Here is a 27,625-nt window from a genome sequence, read left to right as displayed (position 1 = left end):
TTAAATACAGTCATCCCTCACTATATTGCAGTTCACTTGTTGCAGCTTCACTGTATAGTGGGTTAAAAATATGCAAATAGTGATCCCTCACCTATCGCAGGTATTATGAAAGTCCGAGAAGTAGCCATAAGTGAAACTTGATAGAACGAGGAACGACTGTCTACCTTGCTACTTCGAGGATTTTCACATGTTGTGGGAGGCGCTGGATCATAACTCCCCTGACAAGAGAGGGATCACTGTACACAGTGCTTAGATCCCAGGTGTGTTGACAGGAGAACTAGAGCGAGCATAAAGGTTACTACCAGATACGGAGTAACAAGTAAGTTAATGTTACTGTTTTAAAAAATAGAGTAAGAAAAAAAGGAAGAACTGTTTAAGTGAAAGATGTCAGTTGGCTCCTAGAGTCTATATAGTTTGACATCTGGGAATGAATATTGGAAATGATCAGAGTTACAATTTCCTGGCTGCTTCTGTTGCTTCCAATGGAAGGGTCAAAGATACCTGAAGCTTTATTGTAGAAAGTGAAATAACAAAATCCTGTCTTAGTAGTACTGGAAATTGACACCAAAGCTGCTTCTCAGTAGAAATTGGCTGTGTACAGTATTTCAGATGTGTGTTGGGAAAAGTGAAAATTAAATGGAAAATCTTTCCCCTTATTTTAGGTATTTTCTGAGGCAGTTTTCTCTAACAATAAGAAATCTTAAAACTAAGAAGCTTTAAATATGAGTGGAAGTGGTGGTGACATTGATAAAATTAAGTAAAGCTCAATCATCACTGATCTTCCCTGAAAAAGTAGATGAAGGAAAACAGGTCCACTTTAGAGTTTTAATTATGAATAACTACACTTCAGATCTTGTGTATTGAAACCTTTTCCTTTGCTGTCAATTCTGACCTAGAGCCCTGAAATTCATGCTAACTAATTGGATTTTTAAACATGTATTCAGTTAGAGCCACTCAAAAATAATTGCCCCATTGGACCAGGCACTTTTCAAATGGAAGTCAAATGTATTTCATTGAGGTATAAAATATCCATTGATTAAGGAGTACAAAATTATTGTTGAAACCTCATTTGAAAGCTTAATGTTTGGCTGCATAGAGGCTGTTTAAAAATGATTGAGCTACATGCCATCATTTTCACAATAACCCACAGCTTCTAAGCACATGTATCTCCTCTGTATCACAGGGGGAAGGTTGGTTCCAGGACTCCCAAGGGGAGTATTTGCATAACATTTATATATATCCTAGATTTCTAGATTATGTATAATGTCCAACACAATGTAAATGCTATGTAAATTCTCTATTGTATGGTTTAGAGAATAATGTTTTAAAAGTCTGCACATGTTCCATACAAATGTAATTCTCTTTTTATTTTTCAAGGTAGTTTTTGTCTTCAGTTCAATCTGTGGATGTAGGAACAATCAATACAGTGAACTGAGAATACAATTAAAATGGTAATTGATCTTACTATAGATATAATTTTGCTTAGGAGAAAAAGCACAGTTGCTGAAACTAAGACAAGAGGGAACTATAGCCTCTCCAACATTACAGATCTTGGGATTGGCATCTAGGGGGACATATGTAAGTCTTCAAAAGTCTCAGACCCAGGGAAACAGGAAAGAGTTTGACAAATTTATCCTTCCATGAAACTTTAAGTTCCATAATAGATAGAGAAATATTAGCAAAGATGCTTTTCATAAGTTGCACAAGGTGTGGAGGTTTTCAATGAATAGGAAAATACTAGTAAGAAAAATGAGTATTATAGTAATGAGATTCTGATAGCTTGTATTACTTTCCTCAGGCTGCTGTAACAGATTAGATGGGAAAAAACAATAGGAATATATTCTTCCACAGTTCAAGGGGTTAGAAGTCCAAGATCAAATACCAGCTAGTTTGGTTTTTGTGAGGTTCCTCTTTATGAGCTGCAGACACCCTATCCCTATGGCCTTCCCTTGAGTTTACCGAAGGGGAAAATGTGAACTCTTAGGTGTCTCTACTTACAAAAATAATAATCCCATCATATCACAACTCTATTCTGGTGGCTTAATTTAAACTTATTTACTTCCTTAAAGATCCTCCCTTCAGAAACCCTACTGTGGAGTGTAAACTTGTTCAACCACTTTGGAAAGTAGTATGGAGGTTCCTCAAAAGACTCCACATAGAGCTCCCCTATGACCCAGCAATCCCACTTTTGGGCATTTATCCGAATATTCACAAACAAGACCATACTAAAGCTGACAGCACAACTATGTTTATTGCAGCCTTATTTACCATAGCTAAGATATGGAACCAACCCAGATGCCCCTCAGTAGATGAATGGATCAAGAAAATGTGGTATACATAACCAATGGAATTTTATGCCTCAATCAGAAAGAATAACATTGCCCCATTCGTTAGGAAATGGAAAGACTTGGAAAAAATTATATTAAGTGAAGTAAGCCAGGCCCAAAGAAACATAAGTCCCATGGTTTCCCTTATTTGCAATAACTAGTATATGTCTGAGACAAACAGAAACTGTCAGACAAGTTGATGTTAGGCGAAATGAACCCCAAGATAAGGACTCAAATTTTTTTCTTTCTTGCTATTGTTTCTAACATATTTATAAAATATTTCTTTGTTGCTTTGTATGTCCCTCCCCTGCAGAATAACCCCTGTTTTCACTGTATTTGATGTCGGTATAATTTGGGGAGGGGAAGGGAAAAAACAAATTGTTTAAACATGGATACAGGTGGACCCATTGCAACAATGAGATATACAAGATGTTATGTCAAAAAAGGAACTTTACAACTTTGACTGAGGCAGGAACAGATGGGAGGGCAGGGATGGTAAGGGGAAACAAAGAGGAGGCAACAATGCTGGATAAGAAATGTACTCGTTATCTTGTCTATGTAATTGTAACCCCTCTGTACGGTATTCTCACAATAAAAAAAAGAAATGTACTCATTGCCTTGCTCATGTAATTGTAACCTCTCTTTACAGTATTTTCACAATAAAAACTTATTAATAATAATAAAAAAAGATCCTCCCTTCAAATACAGTCATACTGAGGAGTTAGCCCTCAAACAAAATATACATTTTTAAGACACATGGATGTGTATTCTACAACATGGAGGTGAAAGAAGGTTGGATGAAGGAGAAGCCTCACTGAGCAACTGTGAGAGTAGGGTGGGGCAAGGTGTTCTAGTGTTTCTGTAGTCTCAGCCAGACCTCTTTAGGCTCTGTAAACTATAAGAAACCAGAAACTCCTTTCTGGAGTGGAAAGGGAAAGCTGTAAGCTTAACTGAGAAGACACTATGAGACCATACTCCTGTCTGGATAAACCTTACCTTGACCCCGTTCCAGGGCTGACTGAGCCTGAGACCTGTAACACCTACCTAGAGATCAGTGTCTTTTGGAAAAAGTTAGAGAAAAAAATTCTCATCAGGGCCACACAGCAAGTTCAAGTTGTAAGGACTTCATTCTCTAAGTGAAGGTCTCAGAAGACATGTAAACTGCAATCTTGCAAAATCATCAGTTCCTAGAGTTATTTTAAAGCATCTACAGCAGGCAGTGCCAACAAGGATACAAAGTTTAGCCTAAAACAAGTCTTTCAACCACACACATTCTGGAGAGTTCTTTGCTGTGGAGGGCTGTCCTGAGAAGTGTTGCATATTGGGCAATATCCTAGCCTCTACCCACTAGATGCCAGTAATGTTGCTTCACAGGGAGTATGTCCCAGATATAATCAGTGTTGAGACCAATGGCCTAAAGAGAATGCTGTTTGAATATAGGCAATTTGTGCATCCAAATAAAATGAAAACCATTCCTACACTGAAGTGGAACATTAAAGTCTTAATTCCATGATGATGCTGAAAAGGAAATCCAATACCATATGCCATGATATAATTTGCCAGAATATATTCAAGTGAATGTAAATCGGTTTCTCATAAAATGGGAGAGATTAACAAATTGCTTAACTAAGAAAAAGCTACAATTAGTCCATTATCTAAATTTTCGATATAGCCCCATGACTGGATGATTTAAGAAGTTATCATAGGGTTGTGGATAGAGCTCAAAGATAGAGTACTTTGCTTAGTGTATTTGAGGCCCTGGGTTGGAATCCTAGCACAACAAAAACAAAATAAAACAAGAAAGACTGGAGCTGGTGGCTAGCACCTGTAATCTCAGCTACTCAGAAGACTGAGATCTGAGAGTTGTGTTATAAGTCAGACCACTCAGAAAAATCTATGAGACCCTTACTTAAAATTAACTAGCAAAAAGCCAGAGGTAGAGTGGTTCAATTGGTAGAGTACCAGCTCTGAGTGAAAAGGCTGAGAGTATAAGGTTCTGAGTTCAAGCCCCAGTACTACCACAAGTAAAGAGGAAGAAATTACTATGTTATTGTAGTCTCCCTGAAATGCATGACATCCACAAAGGAAAAGTCATAAATTGAATAATTTGATGCTGCAAACTTAAGCAATTATGGTGTGTGGATTAAGGAACATAAGCCATACAGACCTTGAAGGCTGAGTCTTTGGGGGGGGGATTATTTTGGGAAATTGACTTTTGCTTTCCCGTAAATATTCAAATATGCACAGATACTTTTATATAATTATTTGCACTTAGAGTTAGGTAGACTCTCAAAAATCAAGCACTAGGAAGAGGGGAGGATATAAACGCAGTCCAGAGAACCTTCTCATGTCATTGCCCCTTCTCATGTCATTTTGGTAGTCTGGGACATTTTACATCCAGTGGAGAGCATGATGTGATAACTTTTGTTTTCTATAGGCATCTCCATAAGTTTTCAATTCTTTTTTCATTGCAGAAACTTTTTATCTTCTATAATGGTGTCTGTGTGTGTCTTTCTGTCAATCATATCACTGCCCTGTTGTGATGACTGAGCAGGTGCTTTTGAATTTTCTATGCCTTTTTTTCCATCCCGCAGTGCTGTGTATTAGGTACCAGGAACTATAGAAATGAAACTTAAATTGGCATCAGTCTCCTGTATTTCCCCTCTTTTTTCTCTTCCTTTTATCTTTGGACCCATCAGATGACCTCATGTAGTCACATTGCTTTCTTTAGATTCTTCTTCTTTTTAAAAAATTTCTCTTAAGTCTGACTTCTTACTACTCTATAAGAATTTCTGGAACCTCTCATCTCTCTTAACCACTTTTTTTTAAGAAACCCTGATCATGAGATTATAATCATATTCTATTTGACTTTTTAAGAACATGATATTTTAAAAATGAAGGCACCTTTATTTCTATTGCCAGTGTTTCACTGTAGAAACTACAAGAAGATGACTTCTTTCTAAAGTTCCTATCAGCCTCATTTTAAGAATTCTATTGTGCTTGTTGGGCAATAAGCCTAGAGTAAAAGTTTAGCTTTCTATTTCCTCTACATTCCGATATGGCATTGCCAATTAGAAAAGGCAAGAATGAGCCAGATATTAGTGGAATGAAACATCCTATGGATAGATACCTTACTTCCAAACCAGATATAAAAATGATAGTAGGAAATCATAGATTATTTATAAAGTCATAATTGCTCAAATGCTTTTATTGTTTTAAACATATACCCAACATGATTTCATGCCTTCTGAAAAGCTATTAGAATGGTATAAAAAATCTCATCCACTCTTCATCTTGGTTCTGCAAATGTTAACATTCTGACACATTTATTCTATCTATGAAAATAATTTTAAGTGAAAGACTAAGTCAGAAATACAAGATGCTCCAAAGATGTACAAACTATGACCTCAAGTATTGCCTCTCCCTTCACAAAAGAAAACTCTTGCAGTTGCACAGCTAGACCTTGGCAGTTTCCTAGTTACCCAGTTCCCCTTATATCAGACTCTGTGTTTCTGCCTCCCTCAGCATATCCTTAGCACCCAAGAGAGTAGTAACTGTCTATTATTTATCTCTCAATTCCTGCCTGCTATTCAGTACCCAGCACATTGTAAATGTACTCAGTGGGTGTAAAATAACATTTTTCCTTTTATGTGATTGAGTTTGTTACTGTATTTGTTTTCCTATTGGTCTGCTTCAGAAACAGATGCTTCCTTCATCTTCAGGTTCTTGCAGTAAATATAGACCCTCCGATATATAAAGGCATATTTGATATTCATAGGCCCAGAATCTGAAAATAGTGCCAAAATATGTGGGCATGAGAAACAGTTCTTACTCAAGAAAGAGCAAAGGTGGTCATTATGATAAAGAAAACCGTGTATATGTGGGAGAGGGTTATCACAACTTTCAGTGTATTGATTGTACAAAATACTGGGTTTCATTATGACATTTTCATACATGTATATAATATATTTGTAAAACATCTTTTCAAAAAGGCAGTTTGGCATAGGACAGCAAAGCTATAAAAGGTCACACATCGTTATGTGTTTGAAAAGGTATTTACCGGTTAACGAAGAAATTGGAGGTTTAGAGAATTTAACACTGAACATTCAACCCAGGTCAATTCAGCTCAGATTGTGGAATGACAATTGCTTGTTTATATATGCAGATATCCAAGTGTGACAATAATTGAGAAAGACAGCATGGGTTGTAACTGATGAAATCATGGAATGACAAGCAAATTAGGACTGGAAAAAAAGAAGATGTAGGTATTTTCCTATTATATTTTCTATTAAATTTTTCTTTTTCTTACAATTCTTTTTTTTTACTTTTATTATATTGTAAAGGTCATGTACAGAGGGGTTATAGTTACATAAGTAAGGTAATGAGTACATTTCTTGCCAAACAGTGTTACCTCCTCCCTCGTTCTATTCCACTTTCCCTCCTTCCCGTCTACCCTCCCCAAGTTGTAAAGTTTATTTCCAACATAGTGTCTTGTGAATATCGCTGTTTTTTGTTCAACCTTTATCCTTTGTCTCACCATTTTGTGATTCCTCTTCCCTGCCCCAAATCAGATAAACATATATATATATATAAGACACAGGGTACCAGAATCAAAAGCAGTGACAACAGGGGATCAACCAAAGGGAGAAAAAAAAAGAAATTAAAAAGAAATAACTTCATGTAGTACATTAAAAAAGAGAGAGAGAAAACATGGGAGGGGTAAAAATGTTTGCCAAGAAATGTACTCATTACCTTGCTTATGTAACTGCAACCCCTCTGATATCACCCTTACAATAAAAAAGGGGAAAAAAAGCTCTTGTTTCCATATCTTGGAATTCATTTTTATTAGCATCATTTTATATGGTCATATGTACATAGCTCAATAGCTATGTATATATTTTGATTTTTTGCTAGGACTATCCTAGACATATACCATGTAGCCTATATTTCTTTGAGTCTGGCTTACTTCACTTGATATGATTTTTTCCAAGACTTCCCATTTCCTTATGAATGGGGTGATGTCATTCTTTCTGATGGAAGCATAGAATTCCATTGTTTATATATACCACATATTCTTGATACATTCATCTACTGAGGGGCATCTTGGTTGGTTCCATATCTTATCTATGGCTTTCTACCATAATCCTATCTTCCTATCATTTTTGGAAAGCTTTTCTAAGTTTGAGCAAAGTTCTGCCTTGGAAGTCCTGTTCATAGAGTTGAAATTTGAATTCAAATAACCAGTCTCCTTGTAGCAAGCAATGTGAATTAGGTTCTGTGAATCATGAATATCTGTTCAAGATTTAATTTGGAAATAAAAAAAGGAAAGAATCTTGGCACAGAGGTTCTGTTTGTGTCAGCACATAAAATAGCCAAAGAATTTGCAGATTTAAGTTCTTGGTGTAGAAATGAAATTGGGTCTGGCAGCAATATTGGTTGGTATACTATGGTCAAATGCTTAGCATAAAGAGTTCAGCTGGGCCAGCAGGTTATCTTATACGATTTTGAGCTGTTTAATTTTGAGTTGTTTAATATCAGTATTTTTACCTGGAAATCTATTTTACAGTTAAGACAACCAAGCAATCAAGTTTGAAGCTCTTGAGACAAAAGAAGAATAAATACGGCCTTTAAAAATTTCAGACACTGAAACTCAAGCAGAATAAAAGCATTCTTGGGTAGGTGATATTTGATTTGACTCCTCAGCTCTTACCTGACACTCATTTTTAATTCATAATTGACCCTTCATAGGAATTCCTAAAGCAGAATAAACTCATGATTAAGAACAGATATTTTCTTTTAGAATTTCATGATAGCTTCATTGTTCTATCTTTGAAATGTTATGTCATGTTCTTATTAGACATCTTTATTCTGTTCTCAAAGATGTAATTTCAGTAAAATAAAGGACATAAGAGAGGGATTGTAATATCAAGATAAGTAATTATTTCACTATATTTACTAAATAGGGTGGGTGTCTTTAAAATAGATTTTCACTGAAATGAGTACCATATACTTAAAAAACTATCTTTTAAAGCTTTGGCACAATCATAAAAGTGTAAATTTTCAGGATGTTTTTTCTTACTTTTTATTTTTAAATGAGAACAATAAAAAGTGTAAGGAAAAAATTTTCGAGTGTGTGTGTGTGTGTGTGTGTGTGTGTGTGTGTGTGTGTGTGTGTGTGTGTGGTGTGACAGAGAAACTACACAGAAGCACTTGGTGGCAATGGGCCAGTGTGCTTTCTTAAAATTCTCCTAGAGCAGGGTGTCAGTGGCTTATGCCTCTAATCCTAGCTAGTCAGGAGGTTGAGATCTGAGGATCGTAGTTGGAAGCCAGCCAGGGCAGCAAAGTCCTTATGAGAGTCTTATCTCTAATTAATCACCCAAAACCTGGAAGTGGCACAGAGGCTCAGGGATAGCATCCAGGCCCTGAGTTCAAGCCCCACAACCAATAAAAATAAAGCGCTAGAAATTCTTCCAGTTAGTTAAAGGGTCCATGCTGGTGGGCTCACCCATCACAACCCTACTGAAGAACAGATTCAAGTCCTCTGTTGAAGCCAGAGAGTGTTTCTTCCTTGGAACTGCCTATCTCTATTTGTTTTCATTAGTGGAAATGAAAACAAATGGAGGCCCTAGATATCCTAGACAGAAAAGATGTTGTGCCCCCCCCTTGCTGCTTCCTGCAGACTTCCCAGCTCACTCATACACCTTGCCAAGAGAAGAATGCTTTGGCATGACTCTTTCCTTCATAGGCTTGGACTCATTATTTTGAATCATTTCAAATGAGGAGACTGTTATCCAATCCAATGTTTTCAAGCAGATGATGGCTTTGTAGGCTTCAAGTCCCCTCAAATCTCACCAATTCTAGGGTGCTTGCCTCTTTGGCCTGAATTTAGCTGCCATATTTGTGTTTGAAATTTTACATTAACAAAATGCCTCATAAATACCTGCAGTTCATTGCTGGAATTTGTGTTTACAAAGGTCCTTTCCTGTCTTACAAATTCAGGCAGAGCTCAGCAGCATTGCAAAGCTGCTTTCCTTCAGAATATGTTCTGCTTTATGCTGGCTGTGTTTTCACCTGCACTCATTTGCCTCACCCTGCTATTCTCTTCCACAGCATAGCCTGGAAATGTGATTTCTGCTCTCCCCTGTACAGTCCCTTCTGCTAGCAACTGGGCGGCTGCTTTATTCCATGAATCCCAGCTACCAAGTTCTGCATCGCTCTCTGTATTGCAGTTATTTCTGCTTCTATGGATCTTCACAGTTGGACACTAAAAGCAGTGATGACTAAAGCCTTCATTTTTTTCTCCTGACACCATTTCTCCCTGCTTAAGCTTTTGTGTCACAGTGGGAGACAGCACCACTAGGAAAATCCAGTCAGCCAGCAAGGACATCTTACAGTAATATTTGACCCTTTCTTTTCCTTCTTTCTATCATAGTTCAGTAGTCACTACAGGCCACTGAAAATGCATACTCCAATCTTTATCATTTATTATTATAGTCTGGGTCCCCTATATAGTCCAATTTCTTAGAATGGTTGACTCACTGATCTTTATACTTGGGAGCCTCATTCAACAGATGTTTATTGGGAGGTGAGGAAACATTTATTGATAAGTTACTCTGGATACAGACTTTTTGTCCATATGTGCAGATCCCTGGAGGCATTTTTATTTTGTTTTACAGGGAGAATTAACTGCTTTCCTGTTCCTTTCCAAAGGAAGGGATCTGGTTGTATGACCAAATCCCTTTTCTTAGCAAGGTTTATATGTAGGTCAAAATGAAAAGGGTAAAGGATGAGCATATGATTTTAAGAGGAAGTTATCTAAGATGGATCACAGCTCTGTGATTTGGATGTCAGGGGAATTTAAGGTAGTTTTCCCATGATAAGTTGTGAAAATGACAATGTGTTACATTTTTTTAATGTGTTACATTTTTAATTCTAGCATTTTCTTTAATAAATGTTGTTATAATTCATACCATGCTGTTATATTTCACTCATATGTTTTGTATCATGCATCATGGTTGGGGCTGAGGAGAATACAAAGATATGAAGGTGCAGTCTCTTCCTCTGTTTACTGTACCACTGTGGCCTGAGTATGTACCCCAAAGGTTTGCATGTTGGAAACTCAATTCTTCAATGTGGTAGTGTTGGGAGGCAGGACCTGGTGAGACAATACTTGAGTCACCAGGTTATAACTGAGTTCTTACTTTTATAAGATCTTATTAATCACAAGTGTCAGATATAACGCAATCTCAGCTTCTTAAACTCTCACTAACTTCTCTTCTGCTGTACTTACTCCCCTCCTTCTTTCATGCGTAAGTTGAAGCAACAAGAGGCTCTCCAACCATATGCAGCTGCCTTATCTTGAACTTCTCAGCCTCCAGAACTTTGGACCAAAATTAACTGTTTTTCTTTGTAGATTACTCAGTCTCAGGTACTTCGTGAAAGTAACAGAAAATAGTATAAGACATGAAGTTCCTCACTTTGGCTAAGATCGCCTCCTTCTGTGGGAGCCACTTGTACAGATAAACTTACAACAGCTATATGAAGCACAGAGAGTGAGTCAATATGGTTCCTCAAACCATCCACCAAAGATGTCACCATCTGACTAGATGTTCTATGAGATTTTAAAATACATCAAAGTATTTCCACTCCCCCCCCCCAACATATTTGAGTGTTTTGCCAAGCCTAGCACATTTTAAAATTACCAAGAAACTTAAATATAACTTTTTTCAGTCATGGGGCTTGAACTTAGGGCTTGGGTGCTGTCCCTGAGTTCTTCTGCTCAAGGCTAGAACTCTACCACTTCAGCCACAGCACCACTTCTGGTCTTTGAATGGTTAATTGGAGATAAGAGTCTCATGGGGACTCTTCTGCCCAGGCTGGCTTCAAACCACAATCCTCTGATCTCAGCCTCTTGAGTAGTAAGATTATAGATATGAGCCACCAGTGCCCAGCTTTTAAATATAACCTTTAAAATGGTATATTTTGTGTAACATATTATTTTACAATAGTGTACTAAAAATTGTGGATCTGCATGCTAAATTGAAACCCCTTGTACAATTCTTAAAGATAATTTTAAAAATATATAAAATTTAAAAAGTAGTTAGCCCACCACTTTCAAGGAGTAAGAGTATAACTTCTATGTGTGTAATGGGATTTGAACTTAAGGCCAAGTATTTGTTAGACAGGTGCTGTACCATCTGAGTCATTCCCCTAGCCCTTTGTTTTGGTTATTTTTAAGGTACTTTTGTGCTTTTTGCCTAGGTAGGCCTTGGAACATGATCCTTCTATAGTTGCCTCCTAAGCAACTGTGTTACAGGTGTGCACCAAAACATAGTGACTTACTTGAAAAAGAAAAGAATATGGAAAGAAGGAAAAAGCTAACAAGTACAAAGTAGAGAAACCTGACAAATGGCAGAGAAGTTATGAAGGATATCAGTGATAGGCCATGTTGATGGAAGGTACTCTTAATATATGATGTCATATCTGTAAATCTAAACCAATCACTCTGTAAATCTTAACCAATTAACTTGTAAATCAGAACTGTTTTCCATGAAAAGGTTTATTATATGTCTGTTTGTTTGTTTGTTTGTTTGGTGTGTGTGTGTGTGTGTGTGTGTGTGTGTGTGTGCATGCATGCGTGTGTGCGAGGGGGTCTTGAACTCAGGGCCTGGGCACTGTCCCTGAGCTTGCATCTGTAGCTCAAGGTTGTCATTCTACCATTTGTTTTTTTTTTTTTAATTGAAGAGTCTCACAGTTTTTCCTGGCTAGGCTGGCTTCAAATTGTGATCCTCAGATCTCAGCCTCCTGAGTAGCTAAGAGTACAAGTATGAGCCCCCCATGCCCAAGAAAAAAAGGGTTAATTAAATAAGTAAATATGTATAGATCTTAAGAAATCTAGACAAATAGAACTCATCTTTTAGGTGTAGAGTCTGTGTAAATATATTTTTTAAATTTAGTTATACAAAGAAGTTTCAATTCAACATGTCAGATTGTGAGTACAATGCATCTAAATCAATGTTACCCCTTTCAACATTCTCCCCAACATTCTCCCCAACCTCACCTATCCCCCAAATTTATCTAGTTCCATTTTCACATATGTACACTGAATGACTGCATTTGCCCATTTTTCCTCTCTTCATTCATCTCCCTCCAATTGACCTCCCCCAACAACACATGTTTCAGCTTCCTGGTATTCATTTTTTTATTGTGAAAATACCATACAGAGGGGTTACAATTACATGGGCAAGGTAAGGAGTACATTTCTTATCAAGTATTGTTGCCTCCTCCTTTGTTTCCCCTTACCATCCCTTCCCATCTCTCCGCCACCCCCCACACACCAAAGTTGTAAAGTTCGTATTTCGACATAACGTCTTGTCATTTTGTTAAACTATGAGAATGTTGTTCAAAGGAGTTACACTACTGCAATCCTCCCTTGTGTTTGTACCATATGCATATCATACTTAAGCAATATGCTTATGAATGTATGCATATGATCATGTATATGTTTATGTTTTTATTTTATATCTAACTTCCACATATGAGAGAAGATATACATATTTTTTCTCTGAGCCTGACTTAATTTACTTAAAATACTTTTTTTCAGGTCCATCCATTTCTCTGAAAATGACATAATAACTGACATAATTTTTCCTGGTGGATAAGTAAAATTCACATTTGTATATGTTTGTGTATCACATTTTCTTGATCCATTCATCCACTGAAGAACATCTGAGCTGTAATTGTATTTTTATAAACTCCCCAAGTGATTTAAGGCTCAATGGTTCATGTGGTCATACTCCCTAGAGGTACAGATGCCAATGTTAGTTTGTTGTTTTATTCCACTAGCTATTGCTTTCCTCAACTTTAATAACTAGATTTATAGGTAGTCTTCAGCTCTTGGCCCAATCCCAGCCCATTTCCCCAGTCAAATTTGAGTGGGTTGAGAGATTCAGCTTATAATAGGCAGTGAGTTCAGTCTAGGGATGAACACTTTTGTATTCCTTTCAGATTTAGGACAATATTCAATATGGATAACTTTCTATATCATACTTGTGGCTTCAACCAAGTGTGGATTGTAAATATTAGGAAAAATTTGCATACAGACTTTTTCTGGTAACTATTCCCTAAATAATATAGTATAACAAATATTTTCATAGCATACCTTTTATACTGTAGTAGGCATGGTAAGCAATACAGAGATGATTTGAAGTGTATAGGAAGTTATGCTTACGTGACATACAAAAACTGTACCTCTTTATATAAGGGACTTGAGGACCTGGGGAGTTGCATTTCTCATTCTGGAATCAAACCTTTACAGATGTGGAGCAAAGGATGACTTTGCTCCTTGCCTTCTCTCACTCAGCCATGCCCCACTATGAAGGAATGTGCTTGAATATTAACATCTTTGATTTAGTCTTCTGGGGAAGACTTTCTCTTGGGTAGAAGGTCTTAGACTTTAAAATAGGGCACTTACCTTTCTGGATTTTTTTTGGCTCCCCTCTTCATTCACATTGACGGAAGTGGAGAAAAACCTCTAAAATGATTCACTCCTATGTCATTGACTTCCAGTTGTCTGAAAGTTTCTCCTATTAAGCTCTATCCTCTTGCCATGAACTGCCCAACTTCCTGCTTCAGGATGTGTAGCCTCACAATTAGGTCATCCACTCCACTTGAAGGCTAAAATAACCATAACTGGACTTCATCTTGCTGGCCCTCTTTTACTCATAATAATACACTGGTTTACTGTACGGAGGAGTTGCGGTTACATGGGTAAGGTAATGAGTTCATTTCCTACCAAGCTTTGTAACCTCCTCCTTTGTTTTTCCCCTAGCATCCCTTTCCTCCCACTTCCCCAACCCCTCCCTCCCCCCATCCACTCAAAGTTCTAAAGTTCATTTTCAACCTAGTGTCTATACATCTCATTTTACAATGGGTCAACCTATATCCTTATTTCAACATTTTGTTATTTCCCTCCCCTTCTCAAATTAGAAAAATGAATATACAAAATTCAGGGCACTTGAACCAAATACAGTGAAAACACGGGTTATAACATGGGGAAAGAACATACAAAAGAAACAAAAAAACCACATGGTACATTGTAAGTACATTAAAAACAACAGCAAGAAAGATATGTGTCTGTATCTTGGGGTTCATTTTGCTTAGCATCATCTTATATGGTCATATGTACATAGCTTTTGAGCATTTCTGCTTGTCCTAGACATAGCTAGTTATTCTAGTTATTGCAAATAAGGGAGACCATGGGACCTATGTTTCTTTGGGCCTGGCTTACTTCACTTAATATAATTCACTTTATATATATATATATATATATATATATATATATATATATATATATACACATTACACACACACTACACTACATATACATATATGTGTATATATATATATATATATATATATATTTCACCTTTTCTTGATCCATTCATCTACTGAAGGGCATCTGGGTTCATTCCATATCTTAGCTGTGACAAGCATAGTTGTGCTGGTAGCTTTAAAATCGCCTTATTTGTGATCTTTGGGTAAATACCCAAAAGTGGGGTTTCTGAGTCATAGGGGAGCTTTATGTGGAGTTTTTTGAGGAACCTCCGTACTGCTTTCCAAAGTGGTTGGATGAATTTACACTCCCACCAACAATGTAGTAAGGTTCCCTTTTGGCCACATCCCCTCCATCATCTGTTATTAGACTTCTGGATTATAGACATTCTAACTGGGGTGAGGTGGAATCTCAAAGTTGTCCCAATTTGCATTTCTTTTAAGGCTCGAGAAGTTGAGCATTTCTTCCTATGTCTATTGACCATTTTTATTTCCTCTTCAGAGAAGTTTCTCTTTAAGTCTTTAGCCCGCTTATTTATTGGGCAGTTGTTTCTTTGAAAATTTGTTGTTGAGGGATTTAATTTTTTGAGTTCTAAGTATATTTTAGATACGACACTCCTGTCCATTGATTGGCTAGTAAAGATATTCTCCTAGTCCATTCACTTTCTATTGATCTTGCTAGCTATGTCCTTTGCTATGCAGAAGCTCTGCAGATTTGTTCGATCCCATTTTCCAACATTTCTTTGATTTGTTGTGTTTCTGGGTCTTTATTAAGAAAATTTTGGCCTGTGCCAAGGAGACCTAGAGTTTCTATTATTTCTTCCTGTAATTTTTCAGGGTGTCTGCTTTGACTTTGAAGTCTTTGATCCATTTGGAGTTGGCTCTGGTACAGGGTGATATATAAGGATCTAAATTTAGTTTTCTACAGGTGTTCAACCGATATTGTCATCACCATTTATTAAAGAGGCTGTTTTTCTTCCATTCCATTTTTTTAGCTCCCTTATTTAAGATTAGGTGACTATAGGTCTGTGGTTCATTTCTGGGTCTTCAGTTCTATTCCATTGGTCCTCAGGTCTGTTCTTGTTCCAGTTTAATAACTGTTTTGATTCCTATGGCTTTGTAGTAGAGTTTGAAATTTGGTATTGCTATTCCTCCAGCACTGTTCTTTCTGCTAAGGATTATATTTGCTATTCAGGGTCTTTTATTGTTCCACATGAAATTAGGGTTGCTTCTTCTATTTCATTGAAGAATGAGGTTGGAATATTGACAGGTATTGCATTGAATTTGTAGATAGCCTTGGGAAGTATTGTCATTTTCACAGTTAATCCTCCCAATCCAGGAGCATGGGAGGTTTTACCACTTCCTTAGTTTTGCTTCAATTTCTTTTTTTCAGGTTTTTAAAGTTTTCATCATAAAAGTCCTTCACTTCTTTAGTTAACTCTTAGGTATTATATTTTTGTGGGGCTATTACAAAAGGAGTTGTTTTCCACGCTCTTCTCATGGTTGGCATACAGAAAAACCATTGATTTTTGAGGGTTAATTTTATGCCCTGCTATTTTGCCAAATTTTTGAGTCAGATGGAGTAATTTGTCAGTGGAGTTCATGGGGTTCTTTAAATACAAGATCATGTCATCTGCAAAAAGGGAGAGTTTTATTTCAGCTTTCCCTATTTGGATCCCTTTATGTTTGCATCTTGTCTTATTGCTGTAGCTAGGCATTCTAATACTAAATTGAAGAGGAGTGGAAAAAGTGGACATCCTTGTTTTGTTCCTTAGTTTAGAGGAAATGGCTTTAGTTTTTCACCATTAAGTATAATGCTGGTGGTAAGTTGTCATATACAGCCTTTATTATATTGAGGAATGTTACATGCATTCCTAGTTTTTCCAGAGCTTTCATCATAAAGGGGTGTTAGATCTTTTCAAATGCTTTTTCTGCATTTATTGAGATAACCATGTGGTTCTTATCCTTGCACTTGTTGATGTGATGAATTATATTTATTGATGTGCATATATTGAACTAGCTTTGCATCCCTGAAATGAATCTTGTTTGATTGTACTGTATGATTTTTTTAGATGAATTGTTGAAGTCGATTGGCCAAAATTTTGTGGAGAAGTTTTGCATCAATGGGTCTATAGTTCTTTTGCTTTGATGAGTCTCTGCCTGGTTTGAGGATGAGGGTTATGGTGGCTTCATAGAAAGAGTTTAATAGTGAACTTTCACTTTTAATTTCATTGAAGAGTTGAAGGAGTATTGATGTGAGTTCTGCTTTGAAGGCCTTATAAAATTCATCTGTAAATTCATTTGGTCCTAGGCTTTTCTTGAGTGGGAGGGCTCTTATTATTGTTTCTAGTTCTATGCTTGATATAGGACTGTTAAGCTAGTTTAACTCATCTTGGTTTAGTTTGGGCATATCAATATTTGCTAGAAATTTGTCCCTTTCTTCCAGATTCTCAAGCTTATTAGCATAAAATTTTGAGAAGCATTCTATCAGGCTTTAGTGGTACTCTGTTGTCCATCATTTCTCCATACCATGTCAAGTTCCAATGGATGGATGCCTCTCCAGTGGGAGGCAGGTATATTCAAAGATTACTTTTGAATCTGATGAGGAGAAAATATACTGCCAAGGTATATTTCCTTTATAATATAGGTTAAACATCCAAGCCATTTTAATGTTTTAGGACTAAAAAAGTTTCTGCTCCCTCAGCATCATACTTTATCCCCTTCCTAATTCTAATATTAACTAAAGAAGATTTCAAATTGAAATTGTAGGTGACTCATGAAAAACAGTATATTCTTCTTGTGTATATATAAATAACTCATTTCACTATGCCAAGATGGAACAAAAGGTCTATATGTTTAGTGCTCCATTGCAATCACAATGAGATAATCCACTCACAGGCAGGGAAAATCGCTCTTCTTGGTGCCTGCATAGAGCTGTTTGGCTTCTACAGAATACATATAACAAGAGCCCAAATGAAGAAAATAAAGAGAAAACCTCTGAAATCATTGTATTATACATATAAGAAAGCAGGTGATAGTCCTTCATCAAACTTATACTTCATAATGCCCAGCATTATCAATTAACAGAAGTCAGCCTGTATGTATGGGTGAGAAACAACTTACCTGTTTATCCTCATAACTATTCTCTAATGTGGGACTTGCTTTCCAAATGAAGAAACTATGATCTTGAAGCTTAAATCATGGCTTCATGAACAGATAGCTTATTTATTTATACTGATCTGAGATCTGAGTGCAGAAATAGATGACTGATGTCAAAGTTTGCTCTCAGGTCTTTCTCATCACAAGATCATAATGTACAGGTTCTTCAGTCAAGTTCTTTGCAAATAAACATGCTCTGTTTAATGTCAGTGTCATCAAGTCATGTTCAAAATCCCACACCAAAGATAATTCTCCTCCCAGCTGAACTTTAAAATCCCTGAGAAATAATGATCTCAAAAGGGGAGGGGGGAATGGGAATGGGAAACAAAGGAGGAGGCAACAATGCTTGATAAGAAATGCACTCATTACCTTGCCCACATAGTTGTAACCCCTCTGTATGGTATTTTCACAATAAAATACACATGTGTGTTCACATGTGTGTGCGTGCGCACATGCACCCACACCCACTCACCCCAGTCTTAGGGCTTAAATTCAGAGAGTGGGAGCATGGGTGCTCTGGGTGTTGTCCCTTATTTCTTTCACTCAAGGTTAGCACTCTACCACTCAAGCCATAGCTTTACTTTTAGCTTTTATTTTTTAATAACTTTTTTTTTGGGGGGTCCAGTCATGGGGACTGAACTCTGGGCTTGGGTGCTGTCTCTCAGCTCATCAGCTCAAGGCTAGCGCTCTACCACTTGAGCCACAGTGCTATTTCCAGCTTTTTTCTTTTTAATTATGTGGTGCTGAGGAATCAAATCCAGGGCTTCATGCATGCAAGGCAAGCGCTCTACCACTGAGCCACCTTCCCAGCCCCTTTTAATAAGTTTTTTATTGTGAAAATACTATAAAGAAGAGTTACAGTTACATGAACAAGGTAACAAGTACATTTCTTATCAAGCATTGTTGCCTCCTCCTTTGTTTTCCCCCTACCATCCAAGCCCTTCCACCTCTGCCTAAATTGTAAAGTTCATTTTTCAACATAGTGCCTTGTACATCTCATTGTTACAATGGGTCAACCTGTATCCCTATTTAAAGATTTTGTTTTTTCCCTTCCCCTCCCCAAATTAGAGAAGTGTATATACAAAATGCAGGCACCGACAATAAATACAGTGAAAACAGGGGTTATACCGTGGGGGAAGAACATACAAAGCAACAAAAAAATCACATGGTACCTTATGCATACATTAGAAACAATAGTATGTCCCTATCTTGGGGCTCATTTCTCTTAACTCCAACTTATCTGGTCATAGGTGCATAGCTCTTGACCTTTTCTACTTGTCCCAGACATATACTGGTTATTGCAAATAAGAGAAACCATGGGACCTATGTTTCTTTGGGCCTGGCTTACTTCACTTAATATTATTTTTTTCAAGTCTTTCCATTTCCTAACAAATGGTGGCAATGTCATTCTTTCTGATGGAGGCATAGTATTCCATTTTGTGTGTGTGTGTGTGTGTGTGTGTGTGTGTGTGTGTGTATACACACACACACACACACACACACACACACATCACATCACATCACATTTTCTTGATCCATTCATCTACTGAGGGGCATCTGGGTTGGTTCCATATCTTAGCTATGGTAAATAATGTTTCAATAAACATAGTTTTGCTGGTAGCTTTAGTATGGTCTTGTTTGTGATCATTTGGGTAAATAGTCCATTCATCTCACTGAATAATTGGAGAGAAGATTCTCATGGATTTTCCTGCCTGGGCTGGGTACAAACTACAATCTTCAGATCCCAGCCTCCTGAATAGCTAGGGTTACAAAATGTTTAAATTCCTCCTTAGAATCCATGATCATGTATAAGTCTGATGAAGCTTGTTAACTAAAAATACAATTTATGTGGGCAAATATCATTAATTATAAATATTTGTGGACAAAAGTAATAGGAATAAGAATATAGAGAAAATGTCTATTTCATTAGGCAAAAGGACTTCTTGTACATGTGTTTGAGAGTACTGGTATCCAGTAGCAGTATTTACTAACACTGAGAGCTATTTAGGTGATCCTCTGTTCTTGAATCTATGATTTGCCAATAATCCATGTATGACTACCACCACACACACATACACATATATACATATAAACATATAATTTTAAAATTCAGAACTTTCATTATTTCAGTCTGGCTTTACCTTTAACAATCCTATTTAATTAATGTTCTATTTAAATGACTTCAAAATTATCTATTAATTAAATAGCATGCATTTTAAACAGTCACAATTACTGATGCTACATACAACTGTAATAGGTGAATCTTTTATTATTTGATTTAATGTTTTGAATTTTGTTGCATTTTTTTGTCTTAGGTTACATTGACTGGCTAATATTCTTAGAGTAGAAAACCTTTATTTGTTTTGAGGCAATGTCTTTGCTATGTAGTCCAGGTTGGTCTCTCTATCTCTCAATCCTCTTTCTATGGTCTCTTCCATGTTAGGATAGAAACTCTTAGATACCTGTCTCTTTTGTGATATGAAAGTCCTATAAAAAAGAAATGGCTTGCTTAGGTGAAAATGTTTGAGGAATGTTTAATGAAAGCACTATTTAATAAGAGGTGGAAGGGTGTAGAAGACTCAAAGGGATGGCACAGTACTCAGGACTAGTACCCATCACATGACCTCAGACTAAGAGTCTTAAGAGAGGAAATGGTTAGTTAGCAAGATCAAGAGATCTGAGGGACTGTGTGGGATGGCTGCTGACAGGCCTGCCCAAAGGACACCAAGAAAATAAAATTTGACTCTACTCTTCTTTCTCTTCCCAGTGCCTCACCACTCTCAAAGGCCACAGGAAGCCACAGGACAAAGGAAACTTAAAGTTCCATCTCTGAGGGCACAGAGCAAAGATGTCAGCTTGGGGCTGGGAAGGTGGCTCAGTGGTAAAGTGATTGCCTTGCATGCATGAGGCCCTGGGTTTGATTCCTCAGCACCACATAGCAGAAAAAGCTGGAAGTGGCACTGTGGCTCAAGTGGTAGAGCATTAGCCTTGAGCTGAAGAGCTGAGGGACAGTGCCCAGGCCCAGAGTTCAGGCTGCACAACTGGCAAAAAAAAAAAGACAAAAATGTCAGCTTGCTCCAATAAACATGTCTGTACATTGTATGCATTGGGTCCATTCATCTCTATCTACTGCACATAGCAGGGACTTAGCTAATGTGGAAGCAAGATATAAGTCCTCTCATTGTTAGGTGTCGCTACCGCCTCGACCAGCAAGGAGACAGGACACCGGACTCTTCTCTCTGCAGTTTATTCAGGACCTTTTTTTATAATCTTGTGACCCCAACCCCGGGGAGAATTCCCCACAGCCTTAAGTACCCGCTGGGTAGCCAACCCTGATACGCCACGTGGGAACCACCAATAGGTTCAGGTGCGCGCGAAAGCAAGCCAGATTCTTTGCCTTAGCCATATCAGGAGTTGTTTACCACGAGAGCACTCGCCATCGGGAAGGCGGAGGGCGGAAGCCGGCACCATCTTCCAGGTGCGGCCTCTCGCAGCTCTCTACAGTTAGGAAAAATGTTATCTGTGGAAGAGTGTTATCTGTAGAAAATCAAAAGAACAGAATTAAAGTGTTAGTGCTCTTCCTAAGAATCTTGATGGCATTTACTGAAAAACTCACTAAGTTGATATTTTATCCAAATAAGAAAATGATGGATCCACTCAGGAGCCAATTCAGGAGTATGTCTGTCTTCAGAGTTGTTTACAATCAGACATTGAGATTTTTCCATTGAAGTTAATTTTTTTCATTTGTTTTGACTTAAGTTCCCACTTTTCAAAGCTGCACATGAAATTGAAGTCTCACATTGGATCTTTGTTTTTTAATATTTTTATTGTGAAGATACTGTATAGAGGGGTTATAGTTACATGAGTAAAGAAATGAGTATATTTCCTATTGAGCATCTTTGGTTTTGCACTTTTCATTTCACAATATTCTATTTTCCATCTTCTCTTCTACCTCCTCTTTTCCCAGTTGCTGAGAGCAAAAAGAAGATAACTTATTTGTGGCAAAAATCCAATTAAAAATCTCTTTCTTCCTTCATTTTGGCTTACTTGTATCATCCATCAGCAAAGCCTTCCACCTGGGTGTCCCCCACCACAGTGTGTGTGTGTGTGTGTGTGTGTGTGTGTGTGTGTCTGTGTGTGTGTGTGTGTGTGTGTGTGTGTGTCTGTGTCTGTGTGTCTGTGTGTCTGTGTGTCTGTCTATGTGTCTGTCTGTCTCTGTCTCTGTCTCTGTCTCTTTCTTTCTTTGTATTGGGGGATTGAATGCAAGAACTCTTATTTGCGAAGCTAGTGCTTCTACCATTTTAGCCACATTCCCACTTCTACCTGGGCCTTTCTTTAACAAATCCCATGGTTCCTCTTTATCTGCTGTCTAGAATCTCTTACTACCCCCCCCTCCACCTCTACTCTACTTGCCAGAAATCTCTCATCTCTCTCCTCTATGGTCTACATGACTAATTCATCACGCCCATTGACCCCAGCTCATCTTGGTTGTTTTTTTTTGTTTTTTTGTTTTTTTTTTTTTGGTCGTGGGCCTTGAACTCTGGGCCTGGGCGCTGTCTCTGAGCTCTTCAGCTCAAGGCGAGCACTCTACCTCTTGAGGCACAGCACCACTTCTGGTTTTCTGGTGGTTAATTGGAGATAAGATTTTCACGGACTTTCCTGCCCAGGATGGCTTTGGATGGCAATCCTCAGATGTCAGCTTCTTGAGTATCTAGAAAAACAGGCATGAGCCACCGGTGGCCAGCTCCAGTTCATTTTTCATGCTGTTCCTGAGGCTGAACTGGAGGTATATGCATTGTCCATGAGCTCATTTGCTCATGGCTAGCACTATACCACTTGAATCACAGCTCCACTTTGGTTTTATATCCTTAATTGGAGTTAAGTGTCTTTTGGACTTTTCTTGTTGGAGCTGGCTTCAAACTGTAATCCTCAAATCTCAGCCTCGGGAGTAGGTAGAATTATAGGCACAAGCCACCGGTGCCCAGCTTTATTAACCTTAATTAATTCATATCTCTTCCCTTTAATTCCCCTCATTTTTACATATCTATTCAGAAGTGACTTGTTTCCATTGTGTTATTCCATCAGAGATTACTACTTTGTTTTAAAATTATCCTTATTGTTATGATTAGCATCATTGGTTTCAAGTGTGTTTTATTCCTAATACCTGAAAATGGCTTTCTGGAAACTCTGATGTTTTCCCTTTTATACTCAAGAAGTTGTCTTGTCTGATCCCTCAACCCTACAAACTAACCTACTGTAGAGGATTTTCTTCGGCACACTTTGCATACTGATGACAGAATTAAGTATTAAGTGCTCTGTTACAGGGTATCAAATAACCCATGAGGCAGGGCTGACTTAGAACAGAAATATTATAGACAAACAACTATGCAAAACAACAAATATTATCTTAACATTTGCATTCCTAAGAAAGCCTTTTTACCAAGTTGGAGCCAAAAGTGAAGAAGGGAGCTCCTTCCCTTCCTAAAGCCAAGGAACAGGCTTTGATGGCCAAGAAGGCAGTGCTGAAAGGCGTCAACAGCCACAAAAAGAAGAACATATAAACTTCACCCACCTTCCAGTGGCCAGACACTACAGCTTCAAAGTCAGCCCAAATAGCCTCAGAAGAGTGCTCTGAGGAGAAACAAGCTTGACCACTATGCTATCATCAAGTTCCCCCTGACCACTGAGTGGGTCATGAAGAAAATAGAAGACACCAACACACTTGTGTTCATTTTGGATGTGAAGGCCAACAAGCATCAGATCAAACAGGCTGTGGAGAAGCTCTATGACATTGATGTGGCTAAGGTCAATACCCTGATCAGACCTGATGGAGAGAAAAAAGACTTATGTTCGACTGGTTCCTGATTATGATGCTTTAGATGTTGCCAACAAAATTGGAATCATCTAAACTGAGTCTAGTTGGCTAATTATAAATATACATTTTCCACCAAAAAAACAAAGTGTACAGCAAGAAGATGAGTAAAGGGACATTTTTTGGCTTGTTCCATCGAGATAAGAAAAGAAACCATAGCCTCTCTTCCAGATGTAAACAAACAGCTTCATGCCATTATAATAGAGCCAACTTCTGGTTGATGAAGACATTGCTATCCTCATCTCTCTCTAGATAAACTTACTCACTTCCATTCATAACCATTTTTAACATATCTATCATATAAACATTCTAGAAGGGCATTGTTTTGGGTCCTAACAGATCAGAACAAAAGTCAAAATGGAGTCACTCACACTAAATTTCCGCATCACTAAGCTGAAATGAAACTGTTTATCTGGACTTTTGAGAATCAAGATTACAGAAGAGGCAGTCAAATTTCCCATACAAAAGAGTTTCAGTCGTTGTGATAGTAAAGTTCTCTCTGCCTTAATGTGATGTGGGGTGTGTGTGTGTGTGTGTGTGTGTGTGTGTGTGTGTGTGTGTGTGTGTGTGTGTGTGTGTGTGTGTGTGTGTGTGAGTTCTCTCTGCCTTAATGTGATGTGGGGTGTGTGTGTGTGTGTGTGTGTGTGTGTGTGTGTGTGTGTGTGTGTGTGAGTTCTCTCTGCCTTAATGTGATGTGGGGTGTGTGTGTGTGTGTGTGTGTGTGTGTGTGTGTGTGTGTGTGTGTGTGTGTGTGTGTGTGTGCTGGGGCTTAAACTCAGGATTTGGGCACTGTGCCCGAGCCTCTTTGCTCAAGGTTAGTGCTCTATTACTGGAGCCACAGCTCCACTTCCAGCTTTTTGATGGTTAGCTAGAGATAATGTCCTTTTTGCCCAGCCATGATCTTCAGATCTCAGCTTTCTGAGAAGCTAAGATTACAGGTGTGAGTCACTGGTACCTAGCTGTCAGTTATTTTTCTATTGTTCTGTCTCTCTATCCCTACTTCACAAAGAAAGAAAGTAACCTTTGAAGGACTAATCCACTTTTGTTTTTTATTTTTGCTTTCTTCATCCCTTTTCTGTCTATAAAACCAGATCCTTCTGTTCAGCTCATTGCAAAACTTATTCTGTTTTGTGGAATGAAATGTTGCCCAATTCTAGAATTGAAAATAAAGCCAATTAAGATCTTAAACTAAATTGCTACAATTTTGTCATTTGACAGACCTAATTAGAGATTAGGTTCTATTTAGTCTTCTATGTAGCTTCTTGAGCCCTTTTTTGTTAGTTCTTAGTGAACTGCTTAGAAATGAGTTATCTTCATTGAGTGATTCTTCATTTCCTTTAGAGAAAGTACATGATTATCTTTCTTTTCATAAAGAAGAGAGACTCATGGTAAACGTGGATCAAGCACAGGTTTTATGGATTGAAAGCCCGTTGCCATGACAAATGCCATTTTCAGGCTGTGGAGTGTTTTGTTTGCAGATGAATATAAGCACTTTTTTTGACCAACTTGGCATAAATGTCAAAACAGAAGACTACAGTTTACAAAAGGAATATAGAAAATATCAGCCATGAACCCTGATGCTGGAAATAAGTGGAGTGTCCATCAATTAAAAGGATATTATTGAAAAGAAAATTATTTACTCAAAAGATTCAAAGTCATTATTTTCTCATGCAAATCCTCCTCCTCTAGCAGAGCTATGGGCATTTTATTTTAAAATCAACATCATTATCTTCATTATTACTCATTATTAATTGTATACCTCTTATGAATTTGGCTTTTATACTGACTCACTAGCTGGGCATTGATCTTTCTAGACCTCTGAGCTCTCATCTGTAAAATGATTATTAAAATACTACACACCTCATGAGGTTGTTGTAAAAAAAGGGGGGGCTAATATGTACAAAGTCCACATGGATATGCTTAGTACTTCTTGTTCCCAGTAGCAGCTATTAGTTTAATCACTGTTATTATTTAGTCACTTTGCTTATTTCATGTTAGTTCATCTGTGATATTTTCGGCTATGAATCTTAGAGAAGGAAAGTGACTCAACATATTCAAGATAAAAAGAGGAAGATTCTGTCTGCACTGTTTTGCCAAGTATATACTCCTCTGATTGTATTAATATCAGGCTAGGGGCAAACATTGTTTCAACTAAGTTGAGAATAGACTATGTTTAAATGTATTTATCCTGTGACATTTTCATTGGGGAAAAAAACTCCCTGCCTTTGGGGTTCCCTGGCTTCATTTGTTCTTGTATCCTTCTGTTCTAGGCAGTTCCTTCCACTGGCAATCAGAGGTTGGAGAATAGAAGAGAAGAAGGAAAGATGGTAAGCTAGCATCAAGTGGAATCAGGCTGGATGATAGTGACCATAATATTTGCCCATTTACAATCAGAATTTAGCTGTAATATCAATTTATCTCATAAACCAATTTGGCAAAGCATCAGTTTTAAAATCCATTATATTAAATTAGCAAATATGTCAACAGGGTATCCTTACATGGCAATGAACTTTTAAGTGGATATAAACCAATGTTCTTGCTCAGCTCTGTGTCTCTTAATGCCAAAGAGTCAGTTACATTGTATGATGTTCCTTCATACAGTAAGAAACATGAATACGCTGGGCCCTGGTAGGTCACATCTGTAATCCTAGCTAGCCAGAAGTGGAGTTGTGGCTCAAGTGGTAGAGCATTAGCTTTGAGCAAAACAACAAAAAACCCTCATAGACAGTGTATAAGCCATGAGTTCAAGCTCCAGTGCTAGCGCGCGCGCGCGCACACACACACACACACACATACACACACACACACACACACACACACACAGAGTAATAAAAAGGTGGACTTGTTGTCTCCCATTCTTAGACAAAAAGATATTAGCAGAATCATAACATTGCTTTTTATTTCAGATCCTCTCATCGACTTCTACTTACCATAACATCTGTTAACAAATTGGTTCTTTTAATAGGAAGAAGTTTAACATCTCTTCTTACTGTTCACTCATATATTAGTTACTTAAAATCTGGTTTTCTCCATCAAAACTTGACAGAAATTGTTTAGTAGCAAGCTACTTATGTTGCCCTAATTACCAAACTCTGCAACTTCTTTTTATTCTTATCTTTGATAGTTCTTTTTCATCAGAAGATTATTTAGTTTCAACCTTTTCAGCCTGTTGTAGATAATCTATAAGTTTATTCATTGATTTCTGTGGTAAACAGAATGTTGTTGCCACCTCCTACAGAGATACCCATGTCCTAATTCCTGGAACCCTTAAGTATGTTGCTTTACATGGCAAAAATTACTTTAGTGGACAGAGTGATGTTGTGGGTCTGAGATTATTTCTGCTGGGAGATTATTTATGCTGGGTGTGTATAGCGTGAATGCAATTGCAGTGATCTTTGTAAGAAAGGCAAGAGAGTCAGAGTGAGAATAAGAGCAGGAAAGAGAGAGACAGAGACAGACAGACAGACAGACAGACAGAAAGACAGAGAGAGAGGGAGAGAGAGATTCAAAGAGATAGTTTATCACTGAATTTGTAGATGCTGGAAAGGACCTTAGCCAAGAAAAGTGAATGGCCTCTAAAAGCTAGAAAAATCAAGGAAATAGGTTTTCTTCTAGAGCCTGCAGAGGAACTACAGCTCTGACTACACTCTAATTTTAAAACTTCTGACATCCTGAATGCCATAATAGTATATTTCTATTATTTTGAGCCAGTTTGTAGCCTTCTATTGTAGCAGCAATAGAAAACTAATATGACTATCTTTTCAATTCTTTATGTCTCACTCTGAAAACTCTCCTAGATTGCAGAACTAATAATTGTCTTCCAAAATCTTGGATATTTTAACAGCATGCCAAACATCTAGTCCAACATTAAATTTCTTTCTTTTTTTTGCCAGTCACGGGGCTTAAACTCTGGGCCTGGGCACTGCCCCTTAGC

General features: G+C 37.6%; 1 pseudogene; it reads left to right on the top strand.

The window, feature by feature from the left end:
- Positions 1–23,727, top strand: part of LOC138839902 (large ribosomal subunit protein uL23-like) — a 111,219-nt pseudogene extending 87,492 nt beyond the window's left edge.
- Positions 23,728–27,625: the final 3,898 nt, after the last annotated feature.

The sequence above is a fragment of the Dipodomys merriami genome, unplaced genomic scaffold (genome assembly GCF_024711535.1).
Source record: "Dipodomys merriami isolate MVZ:Mamm:240054 unplaced genomic scaffold, mDipMer1.0.p SCAF_3, whole genome shotgun sequence".
Classification (NCBI taxonomy): Eukaryota; Metazoa; Chordata; class Mammalia; order Rodentia; family Heteromyidae; genus Dipodomys; species Dipodomys merriami.
Note: the sequence above shows the minus strand (reverse complement) of the source record. Positions and strands in the feature narration are given on the sequence as shown.